The sequence below is a fragment of the Notothenia coriiceps genome, unplaced genomic scaffold (assembly GCF_000735185.1).
Source record: "Notothenia coriiceps isolate Sejong01 unplaced genomic scaffold, NC01 NC01_scaffold00000339, whole genome shotgun sequence".
NCBI lineage: Eukaryota > Metazoa > Chordata > Actinopteri > Perciformes > Nototheniidae > Notothenia > Notothenia coriiceps.
Window position 1 is genome coordinate 3,225,132 of NW_011333040.1, and position 19,771 is coordinate 3,244,902.

Genomic DNA, 19,771 nt, shown 5'->3' on the forward strand with positions numbered 1-19,771 from the left:
CTCCCCAACCAGACTGCATGTGTTCAAGGGGCATCTTGACCCGATCGTTACCGTGACACACCCAAGGTTACCTATACCTCCATCCAACTCTGCATTACGACTGTTTTCCCCTCATAAACACTAAACACAAAGTATATCTCAGTCAGATGGGAATGTCATTGAGCTTAGTCTTTGGTCCTAAATCTAGTTGACAAGTTACAAAGTAATTGATTCATCCTCTGGAGAACATGAATGCTTGGAAAATATTTGGAAACTTGTATTTTCCTATATTTTCGGCCGAAGCGGTTAAACGGGAAATGTGGGCCTGATTTTTATTTTTCAAAGATAACCAGACCATTTGGTGTGCTTCTGCAGGATTATCTGCCCTTCAATCAATCAATCAATCAATGTTTATTGATATAGCCTATTATCACAAATGTTACATTTGTGTCAGTGGACTTCACAGTTTGTACAGAATATCAGTATGACAATACGACACCCTCTGTCCTTAGACCCTCACATCGTACAAGGAAAAACTTCCAAAGAAACCCCACAGTTTAAAGGGGAACATGGGAGAAACCTCAGGGAGAGCAACAGAGGAGGGATCCCTCTCCCAGGACGGACACCGTCCTGGGAGAGGGATCCCTCCTCTGTTGCTCTCCCTGAGGTTTCTCCCATGTTCCCCTTTAAACTGTGGGGTTTCTTTGGAAGTTTTTCCTTGTNCACACATATTAACAAATTACACACTCACCAACCATCCAGCCTACATTCAGACAGGCACACAGGCCCTGAGAGGGATCCAGAGGGACACAGAGGACCATCACTGTGTGTGTGTGTGTGTGTGTGTGTGTGTGTGTGTGTGTGTGTGTGTGTGTGTGTGTGTGTGTGTGTGTGTGTATCTGGGTGTGTACCCATGACAGAGTGTGCATCTAAATGTAAACAAGCTTTAAGCTGAAAGATAGTGAACTAAATTGTACAAACATACATTCCGTTCACATCAAACATTACACCATGTTTTTTTCTACAGGAAGTTTGTGTGTTGGCACAGTATACTTCTCTTAGGAGGGAACAGCCGCTCCAGTAAACATGGGCACATATGGCTTACTCATCATATGAATTCTGCTTTAAGTATGTGCCCCTTTAATTGAAATGTTCTTTACACACTCGCTTTTATAGTATTTATGTTTTGAAAAACTGACTTCTAGTGATATCTTGTTGGTGGTTACAATGGTTACTGTAGTAAACCATAACCCAGATGCAGTGTGAATATCTTATCAGTACACAATACTACTAAATGAATACTATATGACCACATCTCAAACACCATCTGTAAGCCTCTGCAACTTTAATATATACATTGCAACAAAGTGTTATGATGCTAAGTGTATGATTGTGATGTTAAAAGCAAACCAATGCATAATGACTGCATATTAAAACTTCATTTGAATGTGTATTATGTAATGCCTAAGTTAATGTCTTGTCCTTTTATCTGGCATATGGGATTGTATACGAACTGACACTTGATAACTCAGAGGCCTGCTCAGTGAAAAGCAGAGGGCTACATAATTGAAACTTATTTGTTTTGTTGGGTTGCTCAGTGTCATGTGTGCCTCAGGCAGAAAGGGTTATGCACTGGAACTAACTGCCTCATTGAGGACATCAAAGTTGTTCTAATCTAAATCTAATCTGAAATCTTAAGTGCACACAGGACATGGTGGTGATTCATAGTGAGTTTCTAATTTTAACCTTCACTTCAACTAATTATATCGCTTCTTTCATCTGTGAGAAATGGTGCCATGGTGTTTACTCAAGCCCTAAAGGGAGGGCAAAAAGGGTCGCTATAGCTACCCCTTGTGTAAGCCTTCACCTCTTTTCTTTGTTAACATTTTAAAAACTATAACAACGTCCCAAAAAACTATTATTTGTATGTCATGCAAAAATAACCTCAGTGGTCTAGTGTCTCAAATGTTTACTAAAGTAAAAGAGAGAAAGAGTTTTAGTTTTCACTAAAGTAAATTGCAAAAAGTGTTAGATTGGTGTTTTCTGATAAAAATATGGCCACAAAACTAATACTGTTTCTGTCCTTGCTAGCCTTCAGTATGCTCTCTTTTTGTGTCGTGCTCTGCCCATGATTTCCTCTCTCTTTGTAGGTTTGACAGCCTGCCATGTTGAAAAGGAATGAACTTGTCACCCATTAGGGAGTCCTTTGCTGTGCTGAGTGGAAAGGAGCCAACAAACATGGACTAAGTTCAGAAGATGACAGTTTTCCTTGAAAATGATTCTGAATGGCCCCTAAAAGGAATGAAATTAACATCTTGCACACTGTGTCCCCGACAATAAAGAACATATTAAAGGTCCCCTACTATACTGTTTTTCATCAACATATTGTTTGTTGTGACTCGACAGATATGTTAGGTTTAGTTATGTTTTTACTCTAGTTTTGTGTTTTGATCTTGTCACTTCCTGTTTTTATTTTGAAAGTAATCTTTCCTCTCATTCCAGATCCCACATTTCCTGCCTTTGTGTGTTTCCCGCCCTTGAGATTGCTTGGCTCTGCCCTGATTGTTTTCACCTGTGCCCATCCCCCTCACCTATATATAGCCCTGGTGTTTCTTTGTTCCTTTGTCAGTTCGTTATGTTTCATGTCGTGAGAACCTGGGCCTTTTTTGACTCCTGATACCTACCTTGAGATTTAGACCTTTGCCAAGTGAGTTTTTGTCTTGCTGTACAACTTAGCTTTGGCCATTTAACTGCTTTCTATTTTTTGAAAGTACGATTTAGTTTTTGTTATTAAAGAACATTCTATTTTTGGACAACTGTCTTCGAGTCCTGCTTTTGGGTCCTGCGTCCTGTGTCTCGGTTCATAACATTGTTTCAAAAGTGCTGATTCTATGTCTGTTACTTTAGATGAAAATAAGGAGCCCCTCTGAGAGATATTTGGTTAGAAAGAACACAATGGTGCTCTAGGAGGAGATTCAGGTGATAAGGTGGGGGGGTTACCTTGGTTGGTGATTGGCTAATGGTTACACGAGCCAAAAAATTGTTATGACATCATAAAGTGGCCAAAATCTAATCAGCTCATTTTCAGACAGGTTTTTATATAAATGGATCAGGACAAAAAGAGAGCAAATATTTGTTCCTGAAACTTTCAGAATCTCTTAACACATGTCTTTTTATAATAATAGGTGACCTTTAATATGTAAATACTGCCCACAAAATCTAGAGTTTTGGGCTCAGAGTTAAATCGTCCCAAAGATAAAAACATGTAGTGTTTTTAAAGGTTCTATTGTGATGTGTTGCTTCCTCCAAATGTAATGTGTATATGAAATATCAGGGGTTGCTTCAGGTAAACAACACACAGTAAACATGTTTACTGTGGGTTTTCTCCGGAAGTTTTTCCTTGTACGATGTGAGGGTCTAAGGACAGAGGGTGTCGTATTGTCATACTGATATTCTGTACAAACTGTGAAGTCCACTGACACAAATGTAACATTTGTGATATTCGGCTATATAAATAAACATTGATTGATTGATTGACAGTGCACCTGCTCAATTTAGACTTTTATCGTTCTTTGCAAGGGGCTAGTGGTTGTTATTTATATTGGTAATGTTTCTGAACTTTAGATACTCCTCAATAAAGCCCAGCCTAAACATGATTACACAACAACCCCCCACACACACAAACACGCACTGACAGTGTCTGACCTTCATAGTTGAGTTTGAAGCCATGCGCAGAGACAGCGAAGTCACTGGTCAACCTCAGTGAGAAGACGTTTCCTGTGCTGGTGACAGGGGGAGGGACCTGGAAGCCTGTTATCCTGTAGAAACACAGAGCGCAATGTGTTGACATTATCAGACAATTACCTGACACGTGAACCATACAGAAAAAACGACAGTCCCTCTATTGTTGGCGATACAAAAGGCCTGACAGCTTGTTAACCTATAGCAACAAAAAGATTAGCATATTGATGTGTTAAAACAAAGACTCATTCATCAGCTAAACATGAATGTAGGTGCTTCCTGTGCCTAGAAAAGTACTGAATGTACTCGTAAAATCGGATTATAATGCGTTTAGTGAAGAAAAACTCCTGAATTTTATGTCCCCGAGTCGACTGTGTTTCATCAGATGAGACATACATACGGATACTTTGCCAGTTTGATTACCCTTCTATCTAATATGTGTGCTTTTAGTAGGACCACTGCAAACAGTCCCGAGGCAGAACAGCTTTTTGAAAACATAAAACAGGGCTGCATTAAAACCAAGTACACTGGATAGGGGTGAGAAACAAGTGAGCCTTGGTTAACTTATCTGTCATATTGAAATGGGTTTTTATACAAAAGGTAAACAAAAACAGAGAGTCAAGTAAGGAGGCAAGGCCGCCTTTAATCTAAACTCCACATGATTGAGTGTGTCCTCCAAAAATGTGCTTACACATAACTGCCCAGGTGTGTATTCAGCTTTTACATTCCTTTGATTACATGAGGAAGAGGAGAGAAGGAGGAATGGAAGGCCAGCTTTTTTACAGGTATGGACAACAGCCAAACCTTAACGTTTCTGCCACTGCAATACGTTTGTCCTTAAGTTACCATTCTTCTCTTTATTTCACCTCCATCTTTCCTTCCAATTCCTCCCTTCCTCTTTCATCTGCCACCCGCTTCTCCTCCTCTTACGTAAGCCTTCTAACTGTTCACTCTTTACTTCAACGTCCTTGCACACTTTCTGTTCTCTCTGCTCTTCTCTGTGGCATTTACCCACCTACTGCAAATCGATATTCTTCCTCTCTCTGCCTTTTACTGGCATTCATAAAGCTCACATATTTTTGTAACCACCCTTCATCATCCTTTCTTCTTTCTCAAATCCTTTCCTTTTGTCCCCTAATTTCTTCTCTTTGGTCTTTTTACTCTAAATTACCTTTCATTTTTACACAGAGCATCTCTCTCTGGCATTTGTCAATCGTTAATGTCTCTCTTCTTTCCATTGTAGTCAGAGTTCAATGTATACTTTTAAACATGGGTTTGATTAGTAATACATGTATCCCCTTGTTTATGTTCTGTAACCAATGCAATATATATTCATAAGTTACAGGTTGGCCCTTACTCCTCAAAGCTGTGTATCCTATATATATTTTTTTTTTTTATTGTATTCCTCCCAACTTATGTGCTTACTGACAAGACAATTAACTAATCAGAAAAAAATACAACATATAACTATCAATATGTGGAGCATAGTTTTTCCCTACAAGCTAAATATAGTTGTGGCAAGACATATTACGTTGTTCTGTGTACTCTTTCCCAAAGAGGTAAACCTAAGAACTTTAACTTGTATAATGTGTTTCTAAAAACATTTGACATTCACACAATGTTTGACTTCCTTTAATTCTGTATTCTCCTCTCTATTTTCTATCTGCCCCCTCATCTTTCTTTCTGTCTCCACATTTTAATCAATTGTGCTTTAGAAGCAAAACAAGCACAACTTATTGTTTCTTTAAAACCCAGCCCTTTTTCAAACTCACCCTTCTCATACTAATTTTCTCAATTTCCTAAACTCTCTTTTCATTGTTTTTATTTGCTCATCCATCATCTCTTGTTTGTAATGTCTCACTCATAATCCAATAGTTTTTTCTTTAGTAGTTAGGTTTATTACTTGAGTTTGTTCCTTAATGCATTTGTATCTTATCCTTCTGCTTTTCTGCTCATCCAAACTGTGCTTCGCCTGTTCAACATGCGCCTATCCATCCAATTTGCTTCCCCTTGCTTTCAGTTTCCCCTTTTTTAGTTGGCCCTTACTCACATCTTGACTCCCTTTCTCATCTGACTCAACTTATTTTCTGTATCTTCGTTCTCTCTCATCTAGTCCAATGCCACTCAAAACATGAGCGCTGGCTTCTTTCTTTAGAGTAGCCATCTCTTTAATGTCTTCCTCCTTTTCTGGCTTAGCTGCCTTCCCCTTTGTGTCCATTCTCTCTCATCTTTACTCTCTTAGTAGGCCCATATCTTCCACTTGTTTTTATTTCACTGCTTGGCTTTTTTTCCTCTTCCCATCTTGTAGAACTATCCATCAAGAAACACATAGATGATCTGCATGGATGGACAGAACTTTGCTCATCTGCACTCATACCGTTCCCACTCATGCAGGATTTTGGAAAATAGCTGGAAATAAGGTCTGTGGTTGACACAAATTTAAGAGACGGATCACGTTTTGTTCAGTAGGATAATCTCCACATGTCTACTTTTCGAATCATAAATCTGATCGATAGATTAGACTTCCGGGTTTTAGGACGTGTCACTGTGGCACTCTATAACCAATACAAATAAAGAAAATTTGATATCCTTTTTGAAACATTGCGTGCATTCTTGTTTGTATGGAGCTTGCTGATAAAAACGCAGCCAGCATGAAAAACACAAATATCGTGTTGTGTAAATAAACGTTGAACCCTTCCGCTTCCTTTCCAAAATCGTATTTGTAATGCTTTACTCCTCCAGAGACAAACTTTTAACACTCACACAAACAGCCTGTACACTCTAGTTCCTGTGTAACAATTTATCTGGGGATTTATGTGTTTTGAGATGTATGAGGTAACACCACAATTATTTTAGAGAAAGTGAAAGAGGGATGGAACCAAGGGTGTCTATTCCTGTGGGAGTGTGTGTGTGGTGTATAGAGTGAAATCACATTAGCGAGTGAATGAAGAACGAGCTAATATCAGCTGAGTGCTTTCTCTACTCTGGCGCACTCATACACAAACAAAAGGGGCGTCACACGGGATCACACACACACACACACACACACACACACACACACACACACACAAACACACACACACACACACACACACAAACACACAGTGATGGTCCCTGCTACTTGCTGTCGACAATGCTAAATTGTCTCTGTATNACTAATTGCATAGTGCATTGGTTTAAGTATGTACACATGCTGCGTGAGTGTTCATGTGTGTGTTTGCGCTACTTTTATGTCCAAGCAGTTGTCCCAGATTTATTCACTGGCACTAGTTTCAACTTGCTACTTGGCCCATGTTCATTATGATTGTGTGTGTGTGTGTGTGTGTGTGTGTGTGTGTGTGTGTGTGTGTGTGTGTGTGTGTGTGTGTGTGTGTGTGTGTGTGTGTGTGTGTGTGTGTGTGTGTGTGTGTGTGTGTGTGTGTGTGTGTGTGTGTGTGTGTGTGTGTGTGTGTGTGTGTGCAAAACACACAGCATGGGTGTGAATGTATACAGTGGAGATGAGATTGTCTCATAAGGAATGATCCACCCAGATTTGGAACATTTGGGGAAAATCATGCTTATACCATGTAATCCTTCTGCCTAATCTGTAACTGGAGCCAATTCATATTTTAGATTTCTGCAGGTAATGTCTAAGCTTAGTCAACAGTACATTTTTAGAAAAAGAACTGTGCATAATGTAACTGCCTATCATCAGGCACTGGTGGAAGTGTTGTTTGTTGCAAACATGTTTACTACTTTTATTATTTATTCAACCACTAGATATGATGACTTTAGAATCCCTGGTTAAATCATAAGTCTCTCTCTCTCTCTCTCTCTCTCTCTCTCTCTCTCTCTCTCTCTCTCTCTCTAAAACCGTATAAATTAAGATAACAATAGTGTTTATTATCATCAGGTGCAAATGCAAAGACCCTGGATCAGATATCATTATCAAGATGGTGCCAGATACATATCCAACATGTTCAAAAGGGATCTAAGAGTTAGATTTCTCCCCCATGTGTGGTGCCAGCTTTTATTCTCCAATTTTATCGTGCATATATAATACATTAACAAAGCCAGATCTTATCAAAAGTAAATCCATTACTACCTTTTTTTTTTAATACAACAATAAAGACAGGGCAAGTTTGAGGAAGATAACTACAAGTAAGTGCAGCGTTACAAATGATAAAGACATTTCTACTAGACTGCTGGTTAGAGGAAGGCAAGGCAAAACTCTGGATTTACTAACAGATAGTCAGGATAGTCAGTTCAGCCCTCGGTTGGTGGTGAGCTCCTCTGGTCATGACTGACATAAATATATCCCAACCAAACTACATTTTCTACAACACTGGATAAGGTTGAGGTGCTAAGACATTTGGACGATCTCAAATCTTTGAAGTTGAAGTCAACCAACATAGTTTGGACATCTGATGACGTCCCCTCTGGCACATTATTCCTGGCACGTCTGACTAGCAGGTGACCCTGGAGCAAACCCTGAAGACGCTAGAGGGCTTTCATATCCCACCTGGCCTGTGAGGAGGACATGTGTATGGGGAGGAGGATGTGTGGACTGCCTCTTTGAGACTAGTGTGCTTTAGAGAGGATTAATAGATTACATCTCTGTTAGCTATAAAATAGACATACATGAAAAAGGTTAATTCAGTGATCTCTCCTCCGTATGAGGGAATGTTGCCCTGGCAGGGCAAAGGTAACGTATTGTGGCTCCATTCTTTTCAGCCTGTCTTCCTGCTGTGATTTACTTTGATGTACCCCTTGAATATTTCCCCTTCCTCTGAAGACAGTCAGGTCATAACTAATTCATACACCAGAACATACCGTACAGTGTGTGCACGTGCATGTGAGTGCGAAGAGAAAGAGAGTGATGTATTATTTAGGTCGGGGGCATTTTTGTATTGTGCTGATGAGACGGAATCATAGATTATCACAGCACAAGACACATGCGCACGTGGACGCACGCACACACACACACACACACACACACACACACACACACACACACACACACACACACACACACACACACACACACACACACACACACACACACACAGTTTGTTATTTCTTGGAATGACTGTTGTTGAGTAATTATTCTTTTAGCTTCCACTTAATCCTCCTCCTCTGTCTTTATCTGCACCATCTTCTTCTTATGCATTTCCATTCATCTTCACTCATCCTAGATTAACAACATTTAAGTAAATCTTAAAGAAAATAGTCGGAAAAGTGTTAAAATAAATCCAAGTATTGGAGATAATCACCTATTTATTTTTATTTTATTCCATTATTGTCACATTTTTATGTTTTATTATTAAATTGACAGACATAAAATTAAGAAATATATACGTCTTCATATTTTGCTGATTAAATCTCTCTTTTTCTTTAGGCCAGCAGGTCGTTATATACTTACAATTGGATAACTTTAGAGCTTTATTTAGAGTGTGAATTGTATTACAGGCATATTTGACACCGGCATATAAAAACATGTTTCTGATCTTAATGCAGTGTGTTGGTCACCCAGCTCAAAATATACAAGAATCAGAACGTTTGTTTGTGCAATACACAGAGACATATATTTTAAAATACCATCATCCCATGTTAACCTCAAACATAGATCTACATCCCCCACGTTCATACAATATATATTCAGACACATCTGTGTGTTCAGAGGCACTGGCAAACATGGAGAGCATAGACATGAATACCATGCACACACTGACACACATCTCCCACATGTAATCATTGTACCCAAGACTGGAGAACATGTTCTTCATCCTCGAACATGGGACTAACAAGTCAGCAGAGACTTCACCCCCCCCCCCCCCCCACCTCATCCACAACCTATCTTCTCTCCTGCTGTTTTTCCTCGACTTCTGTGAACTCGCATTATCACCACTGCTTGTTTTCTGCTCTCAGTGATACCACAATAATACACTCTTTGTACCTTCATTTACACTTACAACAGAGAGCTTACATAGTGCCTCAAGAGAAGGCATACACAAAGACTAATACAAAATAGAGGAGGGAGATAAACAAGAAAATACATTCAATGAGAAATGGTTTAAGGTGCCAAACAGAATCAGCCTGTATCTTTTTTTAATATAGTAGTGGGAGCCTGTTGTTCCTGCTTTTGTTTATCAAACACAAATCAAGGTGAAAACAATATATTACAGTTTTAAAGTTAGTTTTATTTTAAGTAGTGACCTGTAATTCTTTAAATGAACGACATACATTCGGACTGAGGCAGGGCTGGAGAAAGTGGCATTGGTCCAATGAAACCAGATACATAATCATCTTCTTTTGATCTGTCCAGTCGTAAACTTCTTATTTTTCTGCGCCTTCTTTTGATGTGTCCAGTCGTAAACTTCATATTTCTCTGCGTTGTTGAAATGGTATTTTTGCAAACACACATACTCTGCTGGCGGAAGGTTAAACACTTTGGGAGCTCTCACTGGCCAGATGTCACTTGAGTCGATGGACCCTTTTCCATCTGGGCATTTATCCATCAGTTCCAGATAATATCATTGAGAGTGTTACTCACAGAGGTTTACAGCCAATGACCTTCTGGTCACACACTCATTCCCTGAACCAGCTCTGCTACAAGCCAGATATAAATGATTCAGATTTTCCTTGGATGGAGCTAGTAGACCTCTCACTTTACTCAGAGGTCAGAGCTCACTTTTTCAATAGAATGATGTTTGTCCATAACTTTGTGGCCTCTACGGATACCGGAGCCATACAACCTTACATAACCCCTTTGGGTACTGACTCTGATATTTTCAAGTTTTTGGTACAACAAGACTGGTACTATGGTTTGTAGATTATGTAAGTTAGAATTTGTTCAGAAAATGACTGCTGACACTGGAGTGCTTACAGCATGTCTACTCAATCCACCTCCTGTAAATGTGAAATGTTATGCTATCTTTAACAAAGGCACTCAACTTCTGCTCGAGTGTTCTTATACAAAACTAGCCTTTTGAAAAAGAAAAATAAAACAGATAGTGTTGGGAAAATACTGAATGTACTCTTCTAATATCAGAGTAGCACATGATAACAAAGGCCCTACGTAGCTGTTTAAGTAATCGGATATGTGATTACCTAGAAGAGCATCAGGACACATTTTTTTAGGCATATGATAGCGATGTGACAAAGATTAACATGATGATTCAGCCTCTATGGAGATAGGCATTAGGGATGGGAATTTGAAAGCAAATGTACTGTATATTCAAATACAGACTTTAGCTACTCTGAACTAAACATTGAATACTGCTTTGAACCGGTATTCTGCATCTTGTGACTGTAACACACTCTCTTTTATAGCATGTGAAGGACACTGTTCTGTGAACTATGTGTCCCACGCAGCCCTGTGTGTGATGACTACTTCCATTCTTGCAAGGATAATAAAAACATGTATCCTGATAGTAAACCAAAATGTTTTTTAAGGCCTCGATGACATGTTTTAGTCTGTGGTTTTCACCAACAGATATTGATATTCTAATTGGTACTGTCTTTTTTTGCCACATTTTCACAGTTGACCTTTGTGTTTTGTCACAAATGCCTATAGATACAGACGTTGCTATAACAACAGGCTGCACTTTATTTATAAATCAACAGCACAATGTGTTCCTTTTTAAAGTATATTTTTGATTTACATATATTTCACCACCACTTTGGTAGTTGTGTACATTTCCACTGCAGTGTATCACATTAGCAGCAATTAAGGCTATAGCACACATGCATTTGACTTGACATCAATCCAGGACATTGAAATGGACAATTCAGTTGAGTAAACTGAAAAAAAGGGATGGAATTAAACACATTTGTCATTACTCCCTCCATGATCAAACCATGTGGTCAATAGCCAATCTGGTTAATACCAATTTAAACCCATTTAGATGACAAAGTGTCAAAGGAGTACAGTATGAGTCTTTAGTTTATAAAAGGGATTAATTTGTATTTATACATAGAATACAGTAAACAAACATTTGTATTGATAACACTTTCCTAAATGTTCCATTTCATAGAGCAATTATATTGCAGGCTCAATCACTAATTAGTAAACACAAGCCAAAAACATTTAATTGTCACATTGATGAGACTAATCAGACTGCAGCTGATGGGCAATTTTCCAGTCAAACTGAACAGTAGCATCTAATAGGGCTAAATTGCAGTTACAAAACGCGTTTGCAACCATATTTAGACGTAGCCGTTAAAGGAGAACTCCACTCTGTGTTTCTCTTTGTCTCTGATACCTTATCATCACTTGATTGATTGATTTTGAATCTAGCCGGTTTGAGTTGACCATGATCCAGAAGTCAAGTTTGTGTGTGTGCGTGTTTTTATGTGTGTAGGTTTGGGGTGTGTGTGTCTGTGCTCTATGCCAGGGGGTTCCCAAAGTGACCATCGGGCTGGCCTGCATGGTCTGCCTACAAAACAAAAATAAAAATGTTTTATGCAGCCCCAACAACAGCCTTTGATCATCAACAGACTTCATGCAATGCTTCATTGGAGGCATATATTAGATAATAATCTCTATCGCACAGCATGGATAAATGTTCATAACATACATCCATTGTTTGTTCTATATGCTTCTTGAAATCCTAAAAAACCCATCGTTTTTCTAGACAAGATGTCGCCAGAAAAGGTACAAACAAGTGGCAACATTTGTGCCGAAGGTGTTGCGCCGGGCTATAAACTTAAGCTCGCTCCATTGCGGAGATATGTCCGCGAGAGTGAAAAGTTTGGGAACCCCTGCTCTATGCAACAGTGCATGTGCATGTGATTGAGGTTCTGGCTTTGGCTTCTCTGATCTTTATCAAAGAGACCTGAGGGGACTGATAATATCCACTCCTATCTCGCATCCCTTTACCTGTCAGGCCTACATCCTCCCTTCCTTCTTCCTTCTTCTTCCTTCTTCCTTCTTCCTTCTTCTTCCTCCTTCCTTCCTTCCTTCCTTCCTTCCTTCCTTCCTTCCTTCCTTCCTTCCTTCCTTTCTTCCTTCCTTCCTTCCTTCCTTCTCACTTCCATTGATCATTCTGTCTTTCTCTCCTGTCCTTTAATTCAACAATTGAATCCAGCTCAGTTAATAGCATCATGGAAAACAGAAGGTGACCCTAATACTGGAGGTTGGTTGAAGGACCTGGAACTTAATAAGATCTGAAAGGTGATACTATTTAGTACTATTCAACATTTAATTACAATATATTCTAAATGTACAAATAGTTTGCAAGTAGAACTACTTATTTTTGTGAAATATTATAACTACAGTATAACAAATCCCATCGCTACAAGACAGTATTAGCATCAGCAAAGATAAAGTGTTTGAACACAAGCTTTTGTTTTAGGCTTTCATAGGAATGTGTGCTTTTTGTAGACATGCTTGCATGTTGAATTTGCTAAAACTAAAAACTATTGTAAGTAAAATGGTAGAATAATTCTGAGCGTCGACATTTACGAATTTTACAGACTAGTAGTGGGAAAAATGAATATTCTAGTAACAGTATGGTAATATGTAATGTATGTATTTATACAATTTCACAACTCAATATCCATATTTATCACCCACAATACACACATTCAGTACAAAAATAACATGTGGATGAGCCTACACACACATACAGCTGTATCTTTCACATTTCATCAGTCAGGTTTGTCCCTTAAGGAACAGTAGTGGTATAACAGTCTGTGTTAAAGTGTACAGTATATGTCTCTGTATAATTGATGTGCATGCATCCTATGTATTCCCATGTTTTACTGTAAAGCAGGCAAGTGTGAAGTATTTTATATTTCAGTGTAGAAAACAGGTAAGTCAGAAGATGGGCATGCTCTTTAAAAATAGTAATTGAAAGTAGTAAGGATAACAGAAAGAAAGTCAATCAAAGGAAGGTAGGGGAAGAAAGAGAATATTGAAGGGAATAAAGAACTAAGTAGAAAAGCAAACCTGCACTGAGACCTCAGAAGAGAGTGAGGAATAGACGAGGGTACAAGAAGAGAACAGGTACTCCCTGTAATAATGTAATGTGCTCTACGCTTTCTAGTTGAACAGGAGAAATCAATGCTGTGTTAAAGCTGTGTGTGTGTCTGTGTGTGTGTGTGTGTGTGTTAATTATCTACTGTGTGACTGAGATCCTCGTTGTTCCAACCGCTGCAAGGTCAGCTTCAACGCAATGGCATCAATAAAAACACACACACACACACACACACACACACACACACACACACACACACACACACACACACACACACACACACACACACACACACACACACACACACTGACAGTGATTTATATATGGCCTGTGTGACATGCTGTATTTCTAACCCTCCAGAGACTGAAGTAAGACGCAAATGATCCTCCAAACCACATGCTTGTGACAGTCATATGTGTCACCATAAAATAATATTCGACTATTGTTCTTAATATGACGGTATTCAAAATCTCATATGGGTCATGTAAAGAGCATAGAATCAAACCTTGTTCAAAATGTAAAATGTTTGGGTTACACTCTGGGATATGTCAATATTTTTGGGGAATTTAGTGGCAAACAGAGGATTTGAAATATGCATATTGCAACACACAACCTCTGCCTTGTTTGCTGTCTTTGCCCTGTGAGTTGGACACAACTAAACTAGATATGCATGCCTGAAAAAACAAAACACATTTCTGCTTGGAAAGAGAAACACACCTCATTTTAAATAAAACGAGACTTGCATTTTTAACAGGATTTGGGAAATAACCCGCAAATATTGCAATGATGATTTGTTTATACGAATATGGTAGAAGGAATGATTATGTTCGCACAAGTCATATATATCCTATTCTGTCAGCTGGATTTAGGAACATTGTGTTTCCTTACTTGTTTCTTTTTTATACAGAAATAATTCAGACACCACAAGGTTACCTGACATTGTCAAAAGAATCAGACATTAGCTTGTTATCTGGATCATTGTTTATAATTATATAATAGTATTTTACAAAATAGCTGCCAAGCCTCTCACTGTCAGGCCTTCAACAACTATCCATACAATCTATCAATGTGATGCCTTGATAATGTTATTACAGTAAATGCCTGCCAAACATTCTTGTATCTGGCCAGGCAGAATAGAGTAGATGTCTCGCATCACAAAAGTCCAGCAAATGAAAATGATTTAAATACCTAGAGGAAAGTTTTTGGTGATTGATTTAACACTGCCAAATGTTTCCGAACCTCAAAAGGTTAGTTGTCTAACTTCAAAGATCGTTAAAAAGAAAGTGTCTGATACCTAGAAAATGTAATAAGAATAAAGTGTAAAGTATGTTAGATTGGCAAGATAGGAGTTTGACACTAAAAGAAGTCCAGCAAATTATACATTGGCCTCATACCTGAATGGTATTAAATACTATGATTGAATTATAGCTAACGGCTACCAAACCCATTTGGGCCAAGGCAGGATAGAAATTACATCAAATGATATATTGATTTGATATTTAAGTCTGTCAGACAACCACTGGCCACCTGGCTAAAATATAGGCTTTGCTGGTCCATATGTAAAATCAGTGTGTGTGCAAGTGTGCTTATGTATGGCAACAGTGTGTGTTTTTGTGTGTATGTGAGTGTGTGTTGATAATAATACAGCCTCCTGGCCAATGTCAGTCCATTATTCAGCTTTATATCAGCCAACCAATCAAATGGCCTCCCTTCAGGGTCACCACCTCAGCCCATCCAATCAGCTCCTCCTGCCAAGCAGGAAGGAATGTCACCTCATTAGCATAACCATAAAATGAGGAGGGTCATGCTGACTTGGCAGTTTTTGATGCCTTAAATCAGACAGCACTACGAGGAGGATTGAGCAAAACACGTCCCTCAACACAGTCAGCCAATCAAAGACCATTTTCACCAAATGTTACCCCATCCCATAAAATGAACATCGCCATAATGATCTCCAAACTCCTGTAGCTGCTTCTCATCAACAGATTTCATTATTTTAGGGCATTCCATATTCAATATTTAATCGTCTAATTAATTGTTAAAATGACTATCAGCGCTGTATTATTTTGCCCCGATGCTCTCCCTTCTACTGTATCAGCAGATTTATTTGTTGCAGTATATTTCACTATTCCACTGCCTGTAATATCTTAACTACTCTCCTGTGAAGGTGAACTGCAGTGTAGCAGCAGAGAGTGCAGTAACACAGCAGTACTGGCTTTGTTAGATTGCATAAGTCATTGGATTTATTTATGAATCAGTCGGGAATCTGAGGCTTCGAAAGTTTTGTTCACACGAAATCTGTTCGCATAAGGTAAAACAGTCAGACTATTGCTGTTGGAACTATGAACTACAACTTGTTTCCAATTAAATGGATAAATATCACAACATAATTGAGTCTTTTTAAAGTTGAAATGCTTTTTAAAGGGCGATCTAACTCATGACTAATGTCAATGTAATAGTGTTAAAACACTGTACAAAAACACAACTCAATATTTAGAGGAAAACCTCCTCACTCCAGATTTTGTTATCATGTAGCGAGCTAGGAAGCAAAAGCAAGAACATCTCATTAAAGCAACAGTTTTACGACAGCAGATATGAAACAGTTTTGCCTTGTGACGTCTGTCTCCGTCACAACAGATAGTTCCAATCATTGAAGTTTCGTCCTGTGTTGAAAAAAAGAACGTTGTTACAAATTGATTCTCTTGTGGCTGTGCACCCCCACACACACACAATTACAAAAACAACAGTGACATGATGTGCCATGAGTGGGATATTAGTCTTGTGCAGAGTAAATACTTGTCGGGTTGTGGTTGTACTACACTAATGATGCAAAGACTGGTGACGAAGAAGAAGAGTTTAGAAGGGACAGGAGGCAACAAGTTGGTACAGGACAGAGTCTGCTTGTATCTTGAAATGTACTTCAGTGTAAAGGCTGGCGCCATACTGTGAATTTTGATATCACTTCAAGAGGAATCATTTTAAAAGCAAATGTTAATCTTATTATCAGTTTTTGGATCAGCGTCCATGTCAGATATTTAAAAAAATCAACAAAAACAGCTTTAAAAGTGTGTCTAATAAGGTCAAGGAAAATGGTTCTTGAATCCTTATCCTCATTTAACTTCAACAGGTTATGCAAGGTGAAACCTGTTAATTTGTGTTGATGTTCCTCAGCATTCGTAATTGGTAGCGACGTTAATGAAAATCAAGTAATGTGTGTGACTGTTAATGTGGTATGGTATTTATTTCAGTTCCTTTTTTCAGTTCCATTTTTATTCTTTATTTTGTCAATGGGAAAGGAGGGTGACACTATTCCTCTACAACTTCATTTACATTCTGTTTTCAGACACTTTATAATCATTTTCTTTATATGTGGATGATTACTCAGCTGTGTCTGTTTTGGTTGGTTGGTTTTGCAGTTAAAGTTTGTGTGTGTGTGTGTGTGTGTGTGTGTGTGTGTGTGTGTGTGTGTGTGTGTGTGTGTGTGTGTGTGTGTGTATGTGTGCTAGTGTCCAAATGTGTCTTGTCAGTGTGCTTTTCTATGTAACTGTGTGGCTGTGTGGAGATAAGCAGGATGGCAGTCGCAGGGAGGTCCATCAGGGTCTTTAGCAAACCGATTGTCCTCTCTCGTTTATGTTGTCCATGCTCTGGAAGCACTGGGATTGAATAACACCCCCTTAAAAAAGCCTTAAACAGGAAACTTCATATATCAACTAATTACAGCCCATGAGGGCATGCTTGGGTGTTTTTTGTTTCCTGCAATGGATACTTATTTAGAGTCAAAGTTATTCCTGTTGTTATTTTTGTCCTAGCTATTTTTAAATGATCCACAAGCTTTGGTCTGATGGACCCCATCACATTTCAGATGGAAGCTAAGAATAAAAAGGTAGCGAGTTTCATTTAAAATAAACTAAAAGGACTGTTTGTGTGTGACCAATCTCAAAATGTGAAATGTGCACATAATCCTCCGAGTAATCCCCAGCACTGTGGCTGCAGAGGAGGTATGGAGATTGGGAGGGTGGAGCGAGGGAAGAGGGTGTAATTGAAAAGGCATGGCAATAAAGTCATTGTATAAATGAATCAAATAGCCAACTAAGAATCACTCAATCGTTTCATTTGCTGACATCAAATCTTCCTATCCCACTTTGCGAATAATAATTACAATTTCTTGCCCTTTGGGCATGGAAAAGATTCCCTAGAAGCTGGACTCAAGCTTTTTATTTTTAAATGATTGTGCATATGTTTGAGGAGTTAAGGTTTTCAGATTTTCTTGTGACATTTTAAGAAAAATAGCAGCTACAGTGGGGCAAACAAGTATTTAGTCATCCAACAATTGTGCAAGTTCTCCCACTTAAAAAGATGAAAGAGGCCTGTAATTGTCATCCTAGGTATACCTCAACTATGAGAGACAAAATGAGAAAAAAAAATCCAGAAAATCACTGTCTGATTTTTAAAGAATTTATTTGCAAATTATGGTGGAAAATAAGTATTTGGTATTTGGTGATTTCTGGCTCTCACAGACCTGTAACTTCTTCTTTAAGAGCCTCCTCTGTCCTCCACTTGTTAACTGTATTAATGGCACCTGTTTGAACTTGTTATCAGTATAAAAGACACCTGTCCACAACCTCAAACAGTCACACTCCAAACTCCACTATGGCCAAGTTGGCCATAGTGGAGTTTGGAGTGTGACTGTTTGAGGTTGTGGACAGGTGTCTTTTATACTGATAACAAGTTCAAACAGGTGCCATTAATACAGTTAACNATGGAAGGAGGTTGTCACTCAAAATCTCACGATACATGGCCCCATTCATTCTTTCCTTTACACGGATCAGTCGTCCTGGTCCCTTTGCAGAAAAACAGCCCCAAAGCATGATGTTTCCACCCCCATGTTTCACAGTAGGTATGGTGTTCTTTGGATGCAACTCAGCATTCTTTCTCCTCCAAACACGTCTAGTTGAGTTTTTACCAAAAAGTTATATTTTGGTTTCATCTGATATGACATTCTCCCAATCCTCTTCTGGATCATCTAAATGCTCTCTAGCAAACTTCAGACTGGCCTGGACATGTACTGGCTTAAGCAGGGGAACACGTCTGGCACTGCAGGATTTGAGTCCCTGGCGGCGTAGTGTGTTACTGATGGTAGCCTTTGTTACTTTGGTCCCAGCTCTCTGCAGGTCATTGACTAGGTCCCCCCGTGTGATTCTGGGATTTTTGCTGACCGTTCTTGTGATCATTTTGACCCCACGGGTTGAGATCTTGCGTGGAGCCCCAGATCGAGGGAAATTATCAGTGGACTTGTATGTCTTCCATTTTCTAATAATTGCTCCCACAGTTGATTTCTTCACACCAAGCTGCTTACCTATTGCAGATTCAGTCTTCCCAGCCTGGTACAGGTCTGTGAGAGCCAGAAATCTTGTTTGTTTGTAGTTGACCAAATACTTATTTTCCACCATAATTTGCAAATAAATTCTTTAAAAATCAGACAATGTGATTTTCTGGATTTTTTTTCTTCTCATTTTGTCTCTCATAGTTGAGGTATACCTAGGATGACAATTACAGGCCTCTTTCATCTTTTTAAGTGGGAGAACTTGCACAATTGGTGGCTGACTAAATACCTTTTTTGTCACGATTTGTGAAACAAGCAGGACCCAAATGCAGATATCAACTGAAACTTCCTTTATTTCAAGGCTATGATATCTATGTACAATAGCAAAACAGAACACTCACCGCAGAACTAGTCAGGGACAAAGACGAACCGACCAAGACAGACAGACAACCCAGAACTTAAATACACACAAGACTCAATCACACAACAAGACACAGGTGAGGAGGGAGGAGAAAACACAGGGACCCAGGTGAACATAATCAGACAATTAGACACACCAGGGAAACTAATGACAAGAGGAAAACACAGGGAAAAGGACCAGACAATAACCCAAAGGACAACATGACATGGAAAAACAGCAAAAACACCCAAACCTACAAAACTATAATCGTGACATAACATGAGAATCGTGACATGTGGTGCCGAGGAAAGGGAGTCGGAGGCTGTGTATCAAGAATGGACTTCCACACTTTATTATCCATTCATCTCA